Source organism: Pinus tabuliformis, chromosome Q, assembly GCF_031772625.1.
Source record: "Pinus tabuliformis cultivar Carrire ecotype Pingquan chromosome Q, CPIR1, whole genome shotgun sequence".
In the NCBI taxonomy this organism is placed as follows: Eukaryota; Viridiplantae; Streptophyta; class Pinopsida; order Pinales; family Pinaceae; genus Pinus; species Pinus tabuliformis.
In genome coordinates, this window is record NC_142296.1 from 1,341,724,135 (window position 1) to 1,341,739,803 (window position 15,669).

Genomic DNA, 15,669 nt, shown 5'->3' on the forward strand with positions numbered 1-15,669 from the left:
AAGGTTGTAGCCTTCTGTAGGTCAGCACCTATGTACTAGTACTTCATCTAGTACAAGAGCTAAGGGGGTTGTAGCTCCTGTTACACAGTAATTTGTCACCATTGGTCACCGTCCCTATTACCCCTTTCCCGCACTTTGGAGGACTCATTTCGGGACCTGTGAGAAGTGACATAACTTGAAAACACTTGCATTATGTTCTCCTAAGTATGGACTTCATATGCCTTGAAGACATCTCCTGCAGATTATCCTTAAAAAGTCCCCTTTTTCCATTAGCGCGGATCCACAGTGTATCACCCGCGCCAATGGGGGAAATTCTCCAAAGAGAGCGCGCCCGTTGGCGCTCTGTCTTAGAATCTTACCCGTGCCAACCAAGTTTGGAAAAGTTTTTTAACAAACGCACACCCGAAAGTTTTTTCCTTTCGACTCAAGAGGCTTTTCAAGGATAATGCCAATCTCATGGATGTCGAGATTCATCGTATCTCTATCCATAATAGCTTTTCAAGGATAATTCTTATCCCATGGATGTCTGGATTCATTGTATCTCTTCCTCCTCCTCCATCTATAAAAGCTTGTTCTGGTGCATTTAACAAGCTAGTTTTGAGCATAGGTAGAATGATACTGTCAGAAGTCTGAGAGATTGTTGTAAGAGTCTTCTTTGCATTCATAATCAAAGAGAGAGAGAGGCTTGTTCCCGATCCTGACAAGCTTTGCAAGACATATGTAGTTGATCACCCAACCAAAGGAGGATTTGACGTCAGAACTACGGTTGTATACTCCTTTGTTGATTATCAATAATAGATGACTATCATTATGGTTCCATTCTTGCTGTTCATTATGATGATGTTTGGATTATATCTTTTCTGACCGATATATAATTGCATCTATTGGATTTTATGCTTGTACTCGTATCGTTCTTTGCATGTGCAGGTGTCCATTCACGGAGATCGTGAGGATCGTGACCGGCCGGAGCAAAGGAACGGGAGTGTCAACTCTTCTACAACACTAGCGTTGGAATCCAAGTAGGTTCTCATAATCCACTTTTAATTTGCAATTAGGAACTTGCGTGATAGCATTGTTTGATTGTTGCTAGACCCATTTTGGGCTAGTGGGATCACCTCTGTCCGCAGAGGGGATTTACCTCTCCAACAATTTGGCGACTCCACTGGGGACCGAACCCAGAATCTCTGGTTTCACAGACCCTCTCTGGTTTCGCTAATTGACTATGAAGGGAACCCTCTCGGGAAGCCCCGAAACGGGCTGTACTTGAAAAAGTACTATGCGTGATGCTTGTACACTTTATTTTGTACATACATGTACTTTAGCAGGTGTGTTGTGTGTGTGTGTTTTAGTCTTGAAGGCGTGACTGTCGCTTATTGTGTCTTTCGCTTCTTGTGCAGATGTCTGATGCACCTTATGTTGGTTTCGCTGATGGTGCCTGCCGCAGTACTCGCAACTTGTCCTCTGCGGCGTGGGTGATCTATGATCCTCATGGCGAGTTGATAGATCTTCAAGGTGTGTGTTTGGGCCGTACCACTAACAATGTCGCCGAATATTGTGTTGTAATTGAACTACTTGCTGAAGCAATTAATCTCGGCATTCGTACATTGGTAGTGAACCTAGACTCTCAACTTGTCGTCCACCAGCTCAACGGGCGATATTCCGTCAGAGACCATCGCATTTTAAGGTTGTATTTACGTGTGAGATTGTTAGAAAGGAACTTTGATTTCATCACATATCAACATATTCCAAGATAATTGAACACGTTAACTGATGCATTGGCTAACCATGTATCAGATAGACATTTGCGTAATATGTAAAACATCATACAAGAAAGCATATAAAGCGCAATAATAAAACCATAGAAATAGGCATATGTATATATATATGTGTGTCGCAATGTTTGCACCATGTGCATAATATAGTCCAAAAATAATACATGTTCCTCTCAAATACATCAGGAGACGACATGTCTCTCAAAAAATATGCAGGAAAAGGAAACCTAGAAGTCTAGTCCCGGTGGTGCTCATGATAGCACAACACCGCGCGCACCAAGCGTCTCAACAGACGATGGACACGATTAGGCACCCCCACTGTGTGCCTCTGGTACGCTAGTGGCATATCTCCCAGTCTAGCATAATCAGGAATCCCTCGGGCGAGTCCCTCGAGATTCTGAATCAGTTCATCTCCCTCGGCACCCTCTTCCTGAGGGTCGGCTGCGGGCTGGTTCCTCCGAGCGATGGGAGACATGCCAACTGGTCGCTCTGGGCCAACATCTGCATGTATATACAATTGTTGTTAGGACAAACATGTATTAACAAAAAAAAAACATATAAAACATCAAAAACAAAAAGAGATCTTACCCAGCTCTTCGTCCCACTCCTCTCCCTCGGGTAATGGGAGATCTGGGTCTCCGGTGAAGTCAGTCCTTGCATAGGTCCAATCCTCCACCACAATCAGCTGACGGTGGAGCCATATGAAGAACTCGGGCTGCCAGGACATCTGCTGGCCCCCTCCTCCCCTGGGCATTAGTGCTGCTCAGGGAGCCATCCTAGGCTCTCGTGGCAAAGGATCAGCCACTATAGCTCCCTGTCCCTGAAAAATTGGTAATCGTTCCAAGAAGAACGATACCACGATCGAACCATACCCAAATTGCTTTACCTTTCCTCGCTTGCACTTTGTAAGCTGCCTCTTGATGTTAGTAGTCACTGCGGTGGCCCAGTCAAAGAGGGTAGGATTTAGGCATTCTATGGCCAACAGAAGATGGTTCTTGCTTGCCTCATGGGGCGCCTATACTCCTGCAGCTCGAGTAATGGTGAATAGTATCACCCTGAGAACCAAGTCCGGAACGGTGGGAATATCCACCTTTGCACTGTTCTTTCCAAATTGCGCCCCTGGGCACACTCGGTCTCGAACTTCAGTCATCTTCTCCCTGGAAGGTCTACTCTCGGTCAAAATTGGCCTCGCCCCTCTCCGTGATAACCCCGTGATGAAATAGACATCGGACACATTGAGCCCCAGCACTTGGTCCCGTAAACGGAACACTTGGTCATCAACATCCCACAGATCAATTATGAATTGTAGTAGCTCGGGCTGAGCGTGCATGTAAGGCGTAAGAAAGAATTTCTTAAGCCTACAGTCCCTTAGGGCATTCATGCACCCTTCATCCTCAAGGGCCAAAGCATCCTTGGCATCATGTTCTCGTTCCTTCCATTCTACTACCATTTTGCCTGCTTTCCTGCACCCACAAGAACTCATAAACCACAATTAGATCACTGGTAAACTTGTAATCCGGTTAAATTCAAAATGCAATGGGAAATTTCAAGCAGAAAATTAAGTTGCGCAGTTGGAGCGACTGTTTCTAAAACAGTCGCGCCAATGAGCGTGAACCCTTTAGAAAAATTGCCCCATTAGCGCGGGTCCGTGCCGGATACCCGCGCTAATGGGCGAAGCCCTAAATTTTTTAATTCCCCCTTTCAAAGGTCAATCAGGAAGCAAAATGCATAAAAATGTATGGAAATGGAGCTAAGGGAAGCGCCTCTTACCTGGAACCGACGAAATCTCGAATGGTTGCACGGATTGGCTGTAATCACCGTCTGAAGTTCACTCCCCAAACAGACCACTGCTACTATTCAGAGAGGTAAAAAGTAAAAGTGATTTCTATTTTTACCATTTTCACCATATTTATAACTTTTTGACTTATACTTAGGTTTAAAAAGTTACCTTTTGAATATTTTAATATATTTTTGGTCGAAAATGGATTTTATGCTTGCTTTTTGTGCAGCGACGGGTCTTTTACGCAACTTCGATGGTGAAACGAGTTGTATTTTATACTTTTTCGGACTCAGTAAATACACGAAAAAGTCACTGTGGAGTCATCTTTTAGCTCTTTTCTGACTCGCTAAACATGAAAAGATCGCCGAGTTATCCCTCTTGACTCGTTAAACGTAAATAAGAGGCGGTCGTCTTTAAACTCTTTTCTGACCGTGTAAAAACGAAAAGATCGTCGGACCCTTGTCGTTTCAGGTTCGTTAACGGTTACGAAGCGACGTGGTTTCGATCGCTTTTTTACTTTTTCAGGTCGAAATCACTACTCATGAAAAGTACTCCTCGATCGTAATGGTCGGGCGGTTCTTTCGAGCATTGTTTTATACTTTTTCGGGCTCGAGAGACACAACTTTACGAAAAAGGACACCCTTGGAGTTTTCTTTTCCGCGGTCTTCTCAAACTCTCTAAACATGAAAAGACGTCGAGCTCTTCCTTTGTCAGACTCGTTAAAACTTGATGACATTGGAGTCCGTCGAGATGACGTTACAAGCATATGCTATCCCCGTCAAGCTTGTTAATAAAAATAACTGGGGTACTCGCCAGAAATGGTGGGGGAAAATGGAACCATAATTATTGTCGTGTCGGCAGTATGTCGCTCTTGAACATGGCACTTGTCTGCTTTCGTGTCTGGGTGGGGACATCTCATCTCGTTTTTCACTTGCCTCCGTGGATTTGGGTAATCCTGTTTGACCTCTCATCTGCTCATTGCCTCGTCACCATGACCTTTGATCCATTGATGTCAAATACTGCCAATTCCACTGTCGTGCCGCCGATATGTTCAAGAGAAGTTGACCTCTGCAGAATAACAACCTCCTTCTGATAGCTCACATAATTCTGATCCACTACAACATTCTTTCTCTGTCTCGTGTCGATGATGTGGGAAACACTATGGCCCACTTTCGATCAAGGTCACTTCTTGTCGACTTCAGCTCATTATCCAGGAAGCTGATCTAGAGACTCCCTTCTGATGCCTTGGAGCCTGCATGCCTCAATGGCAGGTTCTTCGTGTTCGACGTGAGGTTTTCATCATTGGCCTCCGATCGAATGATTCTACGGGTGTTCGACGCCAGCTCATTGATTCACACGCCGTAGATTGTACCTATAGTACCTTGAGGGCCATTTTCATTATTGGTGGTACATCTCGCGTCTGTTAATAGTTTTCATTATTGACTGGTAATCAGACGATGTTCATGCATGTTCGACTTCAACTCATATATTCACATGCTTGAACTTGTACTTTTGTTCGGGTCGAGATGGAGCGCAAGACCCTGGATTTTGTCTATTGGAATCCAGGTTGCAATTTTGTGGATTATTGTTACATGACTCATTCACTAGATGGCTACGACCATGCCTGAGTCTATTCATCGATCCTCACTGATGGCTGCGCCCATACCATGGATCTAGATTATTATGTACTTTGTTATGGATGGTTGCGCCCATACCACATATATCATGTACTTGAGCAATCAGTTGTATCTCTGTGTTCTTGTAAAGCATTTCACCCCTCTCTCTCTCTCTCGGGCCTCATGCTTTAGGGGGCATCTATTACACAGTAATTTGTCACCATTGGTCACCGTCCCTATTACCCCTTTCCCGCACTTTGGATGACTCATTCCGGGACCTGTGAGATTTGTAAGTGACATAACTTGAAAACACTTGCATTATGTTCTCCTAAGTATGGACTTCATATGCCTTGAAGACATCTCCTGCAGATTATCCTTAAAAAGTCCCCTTTTTTAATTAGCGCAGATGCACAGTGTATCACCCGCGCCAATGGGGGAAATTCTCCAAAAAGGGCGCGCCCGTTGGTGCTCTATCTCAAAATCTTACCTGCACCAACCAAGTTTGGAAAAGTTTTTTAACAAACGCACGCCCGAAAGTTTTTTCCTTTCGACTCAAGAGGCTTTTCAAGGATAATGCCAATCTCATGGATGTCGATATTCATCGTATCTCTATCCATAATAGCTTTTCGAGGATAATTCTTATCCCATGGATGTCTGGATTCATTGTATCTCTTCCTCCTCCTCCATCTATAAAAGCTTGTTCTGGTGCATTTGACAAGCTAGTTTTGAGCATAGGGAGAATGATACTGTTGTAAGAGTCTTCTTTGCATTCATAATCAAAGAGAGAGAGAGGCTTGTTCCCGATCCCGACAAGCTTTGCAAGACATATGTAGCTGATCACCCAGCCAAAGGAGGATTTGACGTCAGAACTACGGTTGTATACTCCTTTGTTGATTATCAATAATAGATGACTATCATTATGGTTCCATTCTTGTTGTTCATAATGATGATGTTTGGATTATATCTTTTCTGAACGATATATAATTGCATCTATTGGATTTTATGCTTGTACTCGTATCGTTCTTTGCATGTGCAGGTGTCCATTCATGGAGATCGTGAGGATCGTGACCAGCCGGAGCAAAGGAACGGGAGTGTCAACTCTTCTTCAACACTAGAGTTGGAATCCAAGTAGGTTCTCATAATCCACTTTTAATTTTCAATTAGGAACTTGCGTGATAGCATTGTTTGATTGTTGCTAGACCCATTTTGGGCTAGTGGGATCGCCTCTGTCCACAGAGGGGATTTACCTCTCCAACAACTCCCTTCGAGGAGAAGCTGGAGAACGAGAGAAGGTTGTAGCCTTCTACAGGAAAAAGCCTACGCACTAGTATAAGACTGCACCAGTATAGAAATATTGTAAACAAAAGTTTCTTATTAAAAGAAGATAGAGACGAATTGCAGCAGGTAGTTTTCACTCACGTTGGGTTTCCACCTTATATCATGGTGTTCATGTGTGCTTCTTATGTGTGATGATATGTTATGTTTTACTGCACCTGTTTACTGTTCATATGGTTAAATAATGTTCTGATGCACTCATTGAAGATCAACTAACTAAATCATAAGGTTATTGGATATACGCTAGTTGCATTAAACACAGTTGCGTATATACGTGGGTATCCTTAACTGAAGTAGCGCATATTAATCTGATAATAGAAATGAAAAGATTATTGATTTGCTAATACTGATTCACCCCCCCCCCCCTCTCAGTATTATTTGCAACAATTGGAATCAGAGCAAGTCCTTTAGAAGAACCTTGATCGCTTGAAGGAAGATCCATCAAGATGAGTAATCACTAAAGAGAGGGATCCATCAGACCACCAATCTTCGATGGGAACAATTTTGTCTATTGGAAGATAAGAACCACAACATATCTACAATTGCTTGGAACAGATGTTTGGGGAATCATGGAAGGAGGATATACATATCCATCAGCAACTCCTACAGATACAGCAAATAGAAAGCAATATGAACTCAATTCCAAAGCTGTTACTATCTTGTTGGGAAGTTTGTCATAATCAGAATTTGTCAAGGTCATGCAGTTCAAGTCAGCCAAAGAAATATGGGACAAAATCATTCTAATCTACGAAGGAGATGATCAGGTAAAATGTGCTAAGCTTCAAACTCTCAGAATACGGTATGAAACTCTTAAGATGCATAGTAATGAAAGCATATCTAATTACTTCCTGCGTATAGATGAGATTGTCAATTGTATGAGGAATCTGGGCGACGAAATTAAGGAAGTTGTCTTTGTTGAAAAAGTTTTGAGATCCTTGTTTGCTAAATTTGAATCCATAGTGTCTACCATAGAAGAAAAGGAGGATCTTCAGAAAATCACTATGATGCAGCTTCATGAAATCTTAACTGCTTTTGAGATGAGAAAAGGAGGACCATCAGATATAAGAGAAGCCACATTCAAAGTATCAGCAAATGGAAAGGAAAAACTCAATGAATCAAGATACATTTTAGAAGAAGAATATGAGGTAAATTTTGTCAAGAATCTTTAATGGGGATCTGGAAGGTTCAAAGGTAAGCTACCTTTCAAATGCTTTTCATGTGGTAGAGTTGGTCACGACGCTGCTAGATGCCCTCATAACAAAGAAAAGATGTCTGAAAAAGGTAATAGAAGCTATTATACTCATGATAAAAGTAACGACTCATCCAATAGTGATGAAGACATTAGACTTCTCATGGCATATGAAAATAAGGACGTAGAAACAGAAGAAGTTACTAGATTAAAAGAACAGCTGGAGACAATAACCAGAGTAAGGGAGCAGCTGCAGGATGTAGTAAAAGATCATAGCATTACAATTCAGAGACTTGAATCTAAGATCCTCTCTCTAAAAGAAGATCTTGAAGAATCAAAGAAGCAGAATAAAGAAGGTCTTGAAGAACAAGAACATGAAGTGCTCGAATTAAGGCAACAAGTGGAAGAAGGAAGAAAAGCTGAAGAAAACATAAGAAAGCAATATCTGGAAAAGGAAGAACAACATCAGGTTGAGGTAAATATCTTAAAAGGTAAATTAGAAGATAAACTGTTACGATTTCAAGACAGTACTAAGATTTTGGATGATATTCTTAGTAGTCAAAGATCCCCTGCTATCAAAATTGGTCTTGATTTTTATGAAACTGTCGAAGGTGAATCTAGCTCACAGGGTGAGGAAAGGAATTCTAATGCAAAATCTGAAATGATCAACGAAGAGATAAGTGGTAAACGTCAGCGACAACCAAGGAAAGAAATTATTCAAAGAATATCTTTTCCTCCTAACTATGGAAGTGATAGTCGGTTATTTCCTCAAATGAATAATGTTGAATGTTATGTATGTCATAACTTTATACATATTGCAGCTAGATGCAGAAGCAAAATGCGTCAAGACCATCACACAAAAATATTATCACGTTCCAGGTACTTCAAGGGATATTATTTTGCTTGCAATATGTTTGGTCACAAAGCCATTGACTGCTATAGGAGGAATATGAAACATGTAATATGTTATGCATGTAACAAGTTTGGACATAAAGTAAGGGAATGTAGGAGAAAAATTCAAACTCCAAAGCAAGAGGATCATACATCATCACAATTCTAGGTATTGAAGAAGACAGAATTAGAGACAGAAAGATGTGGCATAACTCAGTTAGCTGACATAACAGACACAGGGGAAACTGAAAGTGTAGACCTTCAGTATTCCAATTTGCATACGCAGATATTATGAAGATAAGTCGCGTATATACGCGAGTTAGAGGCTGCAGAGTCGCGTATATGGAGCTCTAAAGAAAAAGTAGTAGAACAGACTCAAGAAATGGTTCGGTCATGGTATATGATGGTTGGCACAGGCTCAGGGGGAGCATATGCTTCAAATAATGCATTGTTGGCATTATGGTTAGAAGTTTTTGGTGATGATGCTTATTGACACATCTTCCTACTGATTGTTGATTGGCCAAGAGAATGGATTGCAAGTTACAGGGCTAGATGCTAGTGACAGATGCTTATAGTGCAAATCATATGGTGTATGACAATTACTGATGACTATCATGGTCTTGTTTAGACTCAACATGTGCTCAGGGGGAGCATGGATGGATTGGTACATCTTGGCATGTACAAATGGGGAGCTCAATCAGAGATTTTAGCAGGTACTCAGGGGGAGTATGGACAGCAAAAGGTATACCAAGGGAGAGAACATCTTGGTCTGCCCTTTGCCCTTGATGTCAAAGGGGGAGAGTAACTTGTGTGGTGGTTGCCATCAAGTCCAAAGGGGGAGATTGTTGGCATTATGATACAGGAGTTGTCCTTGATGGCAACTCACTCAGAGGTATGATATATGTGTTTTCCTTGATGGCAACTCACTTAGATGACAGATCATAGTGCAACAGGTCAAAAGAGAGGTATACACATGTTAACCTTGATGAAAGTGCGTATACACGTAGGATAGCAGAACAAAAGGCACGTATACATACACACACAAGTTCACAGAAGGAAAGGTGCGTACATGTTGGAAAACCTAGTTTTGGTCCATGGTATTTGGTTCGTGGTATTTGGTCCATGGTATTTTGGTATTGGTTCCTGGGATTTGGTCCGAAGTGTTGACCCCAGGTATTGGGTCCAAGGTATTAGTTCTACGTGGTTTTGGACCATGGTATTGAGAGAGGCATAAACCTATATAAGGAGAAGATCGTTAGTCCAAGTGTAGTGCAAGTGAGCAAGTGATGAATATCTGATGAAGTGTGAGATCTAGTATGCTGGTTATGGGTTTATGATGCTTTGCTCGATCTGAACCAAGGAGGCACCTATGCGGTTGATAAAGGTTGATGGACTGGGATCATGAAGACTAAAATGCATTATCATTGTATGGTGTGATCATGAATAGATCTAAATACTGACGCATGTCTTATCCTTTCTATCTTATGTTCTGGGTATATCTGAAGTTGAAAATTGCAGTGAATGTATCAGTAATTATTTTCAGATCTATACGCGGGTTCTCTCTGGTGAAAGGGCGTACACACGCTAGTTAGACACAGTTAAGTAGCGTATACATTATGAGATTTGATATTTGAGGTTGCAGTTGGTTCTAGTGGTTGTTGTAGAGTTTTGGACTCTGCTCTGTGTTCTGGTAACTGTGTTTTGATGACAGGGTTTCAATGATTCAGTTGTTGGGTGATTCAGAGTTAATTATTGCATTGCAGTGGTGATTGTTTTGTATTTAAGGATCCAATCTGAAAATTTATGAAGCGTGGTCCTTGGAAGAAAAGAGAAGGTTGTAGCCTTCTGTAGGTCAACACCTACGTACTAGTACTTCAGCTAGTACAAGAGCTAAAGGGGTTGTAGCTCCCTTCCAGGAGAAGCTGGAGAACGAGAGAAGGTTGTAGCCTTCTGCAGGCAGAAGCCTGCGTACTGGTATAAGACTGCACCAGTACAGAAATATTGTAAACAGAAGTTTCTTATTAAAAGAAGATAGAGACAAATTGCAGAGGGTGGTTTTCACCCACATTGGGTTTCCACCTTATATCATGGTGTTCATGTGTGCTTCTTATGTGTGATGATCTGTTCTATTTTACTGCACCTGTTTACTATTCATATGGTTAATAATGTTCTGATGCACTCATTGAAGATCAACTAATTGAATCATAAGGTCACTGGATATAAGCTAGTTGCATTAAACACAGTTGCGTATATACATGGGTATCCTTAACTGAAGTAGTGTATATGAATCTGATAATAGAAATGGAAAGATTATTGATTTGCTAATACTTATTCACCCCCCCCCCAGTATTATTTCCAACACACAAACCTTTTAAATAGTGAAAGCACAAGGGTAGACGAGCTGGGTTGGTTGGGCCTAAGCCAACCAGCTTGTTTCCCGTTTAGGAAATGAAATGATTCAACACTTAAGCACACATAAAATGTAAATTAGACAGAGTGTGTAGATAACATGGCGTGTTCCTTGTATTAACTTGATCAACAAATATACATGATGGCACAAGTCTAGCCCAGAGACGAGGGAAATACAAAATTACACAATGAATGAAATTACAACTTAGATCGCTCTCTTGGTTCTTCCTACAGTCTACATTATATATAGTCTTTCGGCCTTAGCCCAATTCTGCTAATTACAGTCATTTCCTTATTCAAGCCTTTCAGTTGAACAGACTAACAACCAATATTACAAAACCGGCTAATAGTTATAATGGAATGTGAACTTTGTTGGCCGTATACTATCCTTGGTAAGTATCCCTAACTATACGCCGTCGATATCCAACCTTCGTTAGTCTGCATTTGAACTAGGAGTCGTGGATCAAAACGCCCGCATGGAAGGATTCAAACTATCATGGAGATCTCGAAGCAACATTGTTGGCGGTGCAGGAATCTGCCTGCACTGATCATGCTAACTCATAATTAACACTTAGTTCTTCAATTACTTTTAGGAAATTAAACATAAGTTACAAGAGATACTAACAGGCATGAAATCTATGTAAAATAATTAATAAAGCACTTAATAAATCTTAATTATGAAATACGAAGCATATGTAGGAATAGATGATTATCTTGGACTAGTGCAGGAATGAAAGGGTTAAGTAGAGATAAAACATAGGTTAAAGTTTATGGAAATGGGGTAAAAATAGAGCAATTTTGGACACCAACAACTACCCAACGGCGTACTCTAGCATGGCTTCCCATTTTGTATAGGATAGGATTGGTTATTTAATTTCATAACTGCAACATGACTTGTTGTATTGTCTTGTTACTCAGCCTATGCAACTAAATTAAATCAGAGAATGGGCACCTGAGTGATTCTCCATACTGGGAATTAATTCTTAGCCAATTTTTCTCTCTGTTCTCATTAGCTACCTTCACTCATGCATAACCCATGCAACACTCTGTCTTCTTCTCTCTCTACACACCCTATAGAAGCACACATTACCTCACGGCCCTCATAAAGTCAACATATCAACTCATGACCTTTTTTGTTCCATGTGCTCTCTTGGCCTCTCACAATAATGCACTCTCTCTTAGATCTCTCTATACTTCACACTATAATGTTTCATTCCACCACTTGCTCAATTGAAATCCTTGGTTTTGATCATCTGCAACACAAAGAACGATGATCACCATTTTTTCAACCACACTACCCAAGGGTGTACTCTAGCATGGCTTCTGATTTTGCATAGGACATAATTGGCTATTTAATCTCATAACTGCAACATGACTTGTTGTCTTATTGTATCATCTTGTCACTTAGCCTCTACAACTACATTAAATCAAAGAATGGGCACCTGAGTGATTCTCCATACTGATAATTAATTCTCAGTGAATTTTTGCACTCTAGTTAGGTATTGAATTTCCCAAAGAGCTCAGATTGTACTTTAGGCATGACATACATTGTATGTAATCAGATCGTCCGTACCCAATAATCTTTTCCATTTAATTTTCACAACTTGTAAGGAAGCTCAGGGGTGCCTTGTCTCTATTTGATTCAGACTCATAAATTCATTATGCACATCATGGTCCTTCACTGTCTTGATCTAGAGTTCTTAGCAATCACCATTTATTCCATTAGCACTAGCTCGTGCATTCAAACCATATAAGAAAAATAATTGTCAACCTGTTCATCCTTCAAATGTCAGTCTGATCCAATTAAGGCCAATAGCTAATTTTGGCATATCTGCCAAATATGGCACAAATAGTTGTCGACCCATTCAATTTTGTTACACATATGCCCATAGGTGCTCTAGCTCTTGACTCCATTTTGCACACAACCCCTTTTCATTATTATTAGCCTGAAGGCCCTTTAAACATTTTCCCATAACAATTTTTCATTATGTATGGGGGTTTTACGCAGTGCATTATATTAGATATCATTTTTGGGATTCAACTGCGTTAAGTAAGATCATTCACGTATGACCATTTCCATGAGAGGTAGTCGTAACTGACTAATTTCTCATGATTTTTGAATAGTTCACTTAGCACTCATTGCATCGGGTGATGCTCACAGGGGTGAAGAAGTGGGATTGAAACTAGTGAAATGTGGAGAACGAATCACATAGCATCAATCATCACTTCCGGGGCTTGCACCCGGTAACCAGGACTTCCCAGGAGGTCACCCATCCCAGAACTCCTCTGGCTCAAGCGCGCTTAACTGTGGAGTTTTTCCCCACAATCAAGCCCACTTAGCTTGCTACCCCATTTGCAAAACCTTAGCAAGTATTGTGCCTCATGAACCATTCAAGTAGAGATCCCTTGACTCTTTTTGAATTTAAGTATGGGGGTTTTACGCAGTGCATTATATTAGATATCATTTTTGGGATTCAACTGCGTTAAGTAAGATCATTCACGTATGACCATTTCCATGAGAGGTAGTCGTAACTGACTAATTTCTCATGATTTTTGAATAGTTCACTTAGCACTCATTGCATCGGGTGATGCTCACAGGGGTGAAGAAGTGGGATTGAAACTAGTGAAATGTGGAGAACGAATCACATAGCATCAATCATCACTGCCCCGAAGTGATGATTGATGCTATGTGATTCGTTCTCCACATTTCACTAGTTTCAATCCCACTTCTTCACCCCTGTGAGCATCACCCGATGCAATGAGTGCTAAGTGAACTATTCAAAAATCATGAGAAATTAGTCAGTTACGACTACCTCTCATGGAAATGGTCATACGTGAATGATCTTACTTAACGCAGTTGAATCCCAAAAATGATATCTAATATAATGCACTGCGTAAAACCCCCATACTTAAATTCAAAAAGAGTCAAGGGATCTCTACTTGAATGGTTCATGAGGCACAATACTTGCTAAGGTTTTGCAAATGGGGTAGCAAGCTAAGTGGGATTGATTGTGGGGAAAAACTCCACAGTTAAGCGCGCTTGAGCCAGAGGAGTTCTGGGATGGGTGACCTCCTGGGAAGTCCTGGTTACCGGGTGTAAGCCCCGGAAGTGATGATTGATGCTATGTGATTCGTTCTCCACATTTCACTAGTTTCAATCCCACTTCTTCACCCCTGTGAGCATCACCCGATGCAATGAGTGCTAAGTGAACTATTCAAAAATCATGAGAAATTAGTCAGTTACGACTACCTCTCATGGAAATGGTCATACGTGAATGATCTTACTTAACGTTGTTGAATCCCAAAAATGATATCTAATATAATGCACTGCGTAAAACCCCCATACTTAAATTCAAAAAGAGTCAAGGGATCTCTACTTGAATGGTTCATGAGGCACAATACTTGCTAAGGTTTTGCAAATGGGGTAGCAAGCTAAGTGGGCTTGATTGTGGGGAAAAACTCCACAGTTAAGCGCGCTTGAGCCAGAGGAGTTCTGGGATGGGTGACCTCCTGGGAAGTCCTGGTTACCGGGTGCAAGCCCCGGAAGTGATGATTGATGCTATGTGATTCGTTCTCCACATTTCACTAGTTTCAATCCCACTTCTTCACCCCTGTGAGCATCACCCGATGCAATGAGTGCTAAGTGAACTATTCAAAAATCATGAGAAATTAGTCAGTTACGACTACCTCTCATGGAAATGGTCATACGTGAATGATCTTACTTAACGCAGTTGAATCCCAAAAATGATATCTAATTTTTCATTATATTTAGCCAGAAGGTCCTCGACCACTTCACACATGAAACCATCGCAAAACTTTTGCCATACTGCTTGTCGGGCCCCTTTGGCCATAACCTTGAGGTCTTAAATACCATGCATTAATATTTGCATGCCTGTTCACCAAAAATGCACAAAACCATGCCTTGGGCTTTACTTTAGCCCCTTAATTTTCCTCCGAGATTACGTGTCAAGGTGGGTCTGCCCGTCGCGCTCATTAGCCGATTAGAAGGTTTTCAAGATGAGTTGTTACTCATGGGCCCGTTTCGCTTTCACTTTGCCAATAAAATCTTGTTGATGTCATCGTGAGTATATGTCATCCTAGAGCATTTGAACTTGCACTCCTTTACAAACTCCCAAGGTCACAGGTTAGGGATGATGTGTCCTAGTGGGACCTGTGTTGCACACTTGGACCAATCAACCTTTTGTCGGTATAACATATAACTGCCACCGCATACTCCATCTGTGTTAGCACCTAATCAGCCCGAAGCTCCTTTTCCTGTGTTGTTTCTAAACCTTCCAGGATAAATCCTATAGGATGGTGTCATGATTGCGTCAATATTCCCACGTGGTGCTTCCTAAGTGGTGATACGTGTCACCTATATTTGGCCCCTTCGACCACCTAAAAACACCAAAAAAGCATGCCATGTGTCCCCTATATCGACGTCATCTTGCGCCGATAGAATACTACCACACGTCTATCAGTGAGGAGAGAGAAAGGGGTCCCCAGGTCTGGGTTTTGCATTGATTTTCTTTTTTAAATTTAGTGTCCCAGGCCTATTCAACTGTTGCGTTAATTGCCATATTAGCTTAATGCCTCGTCATCTCTGGCCTTCCAAAACCTGCACCTTTCTTTGGCTCTTCGAGGAAGGACCTCTGGGATGAGTTGTCCCGTGGGACC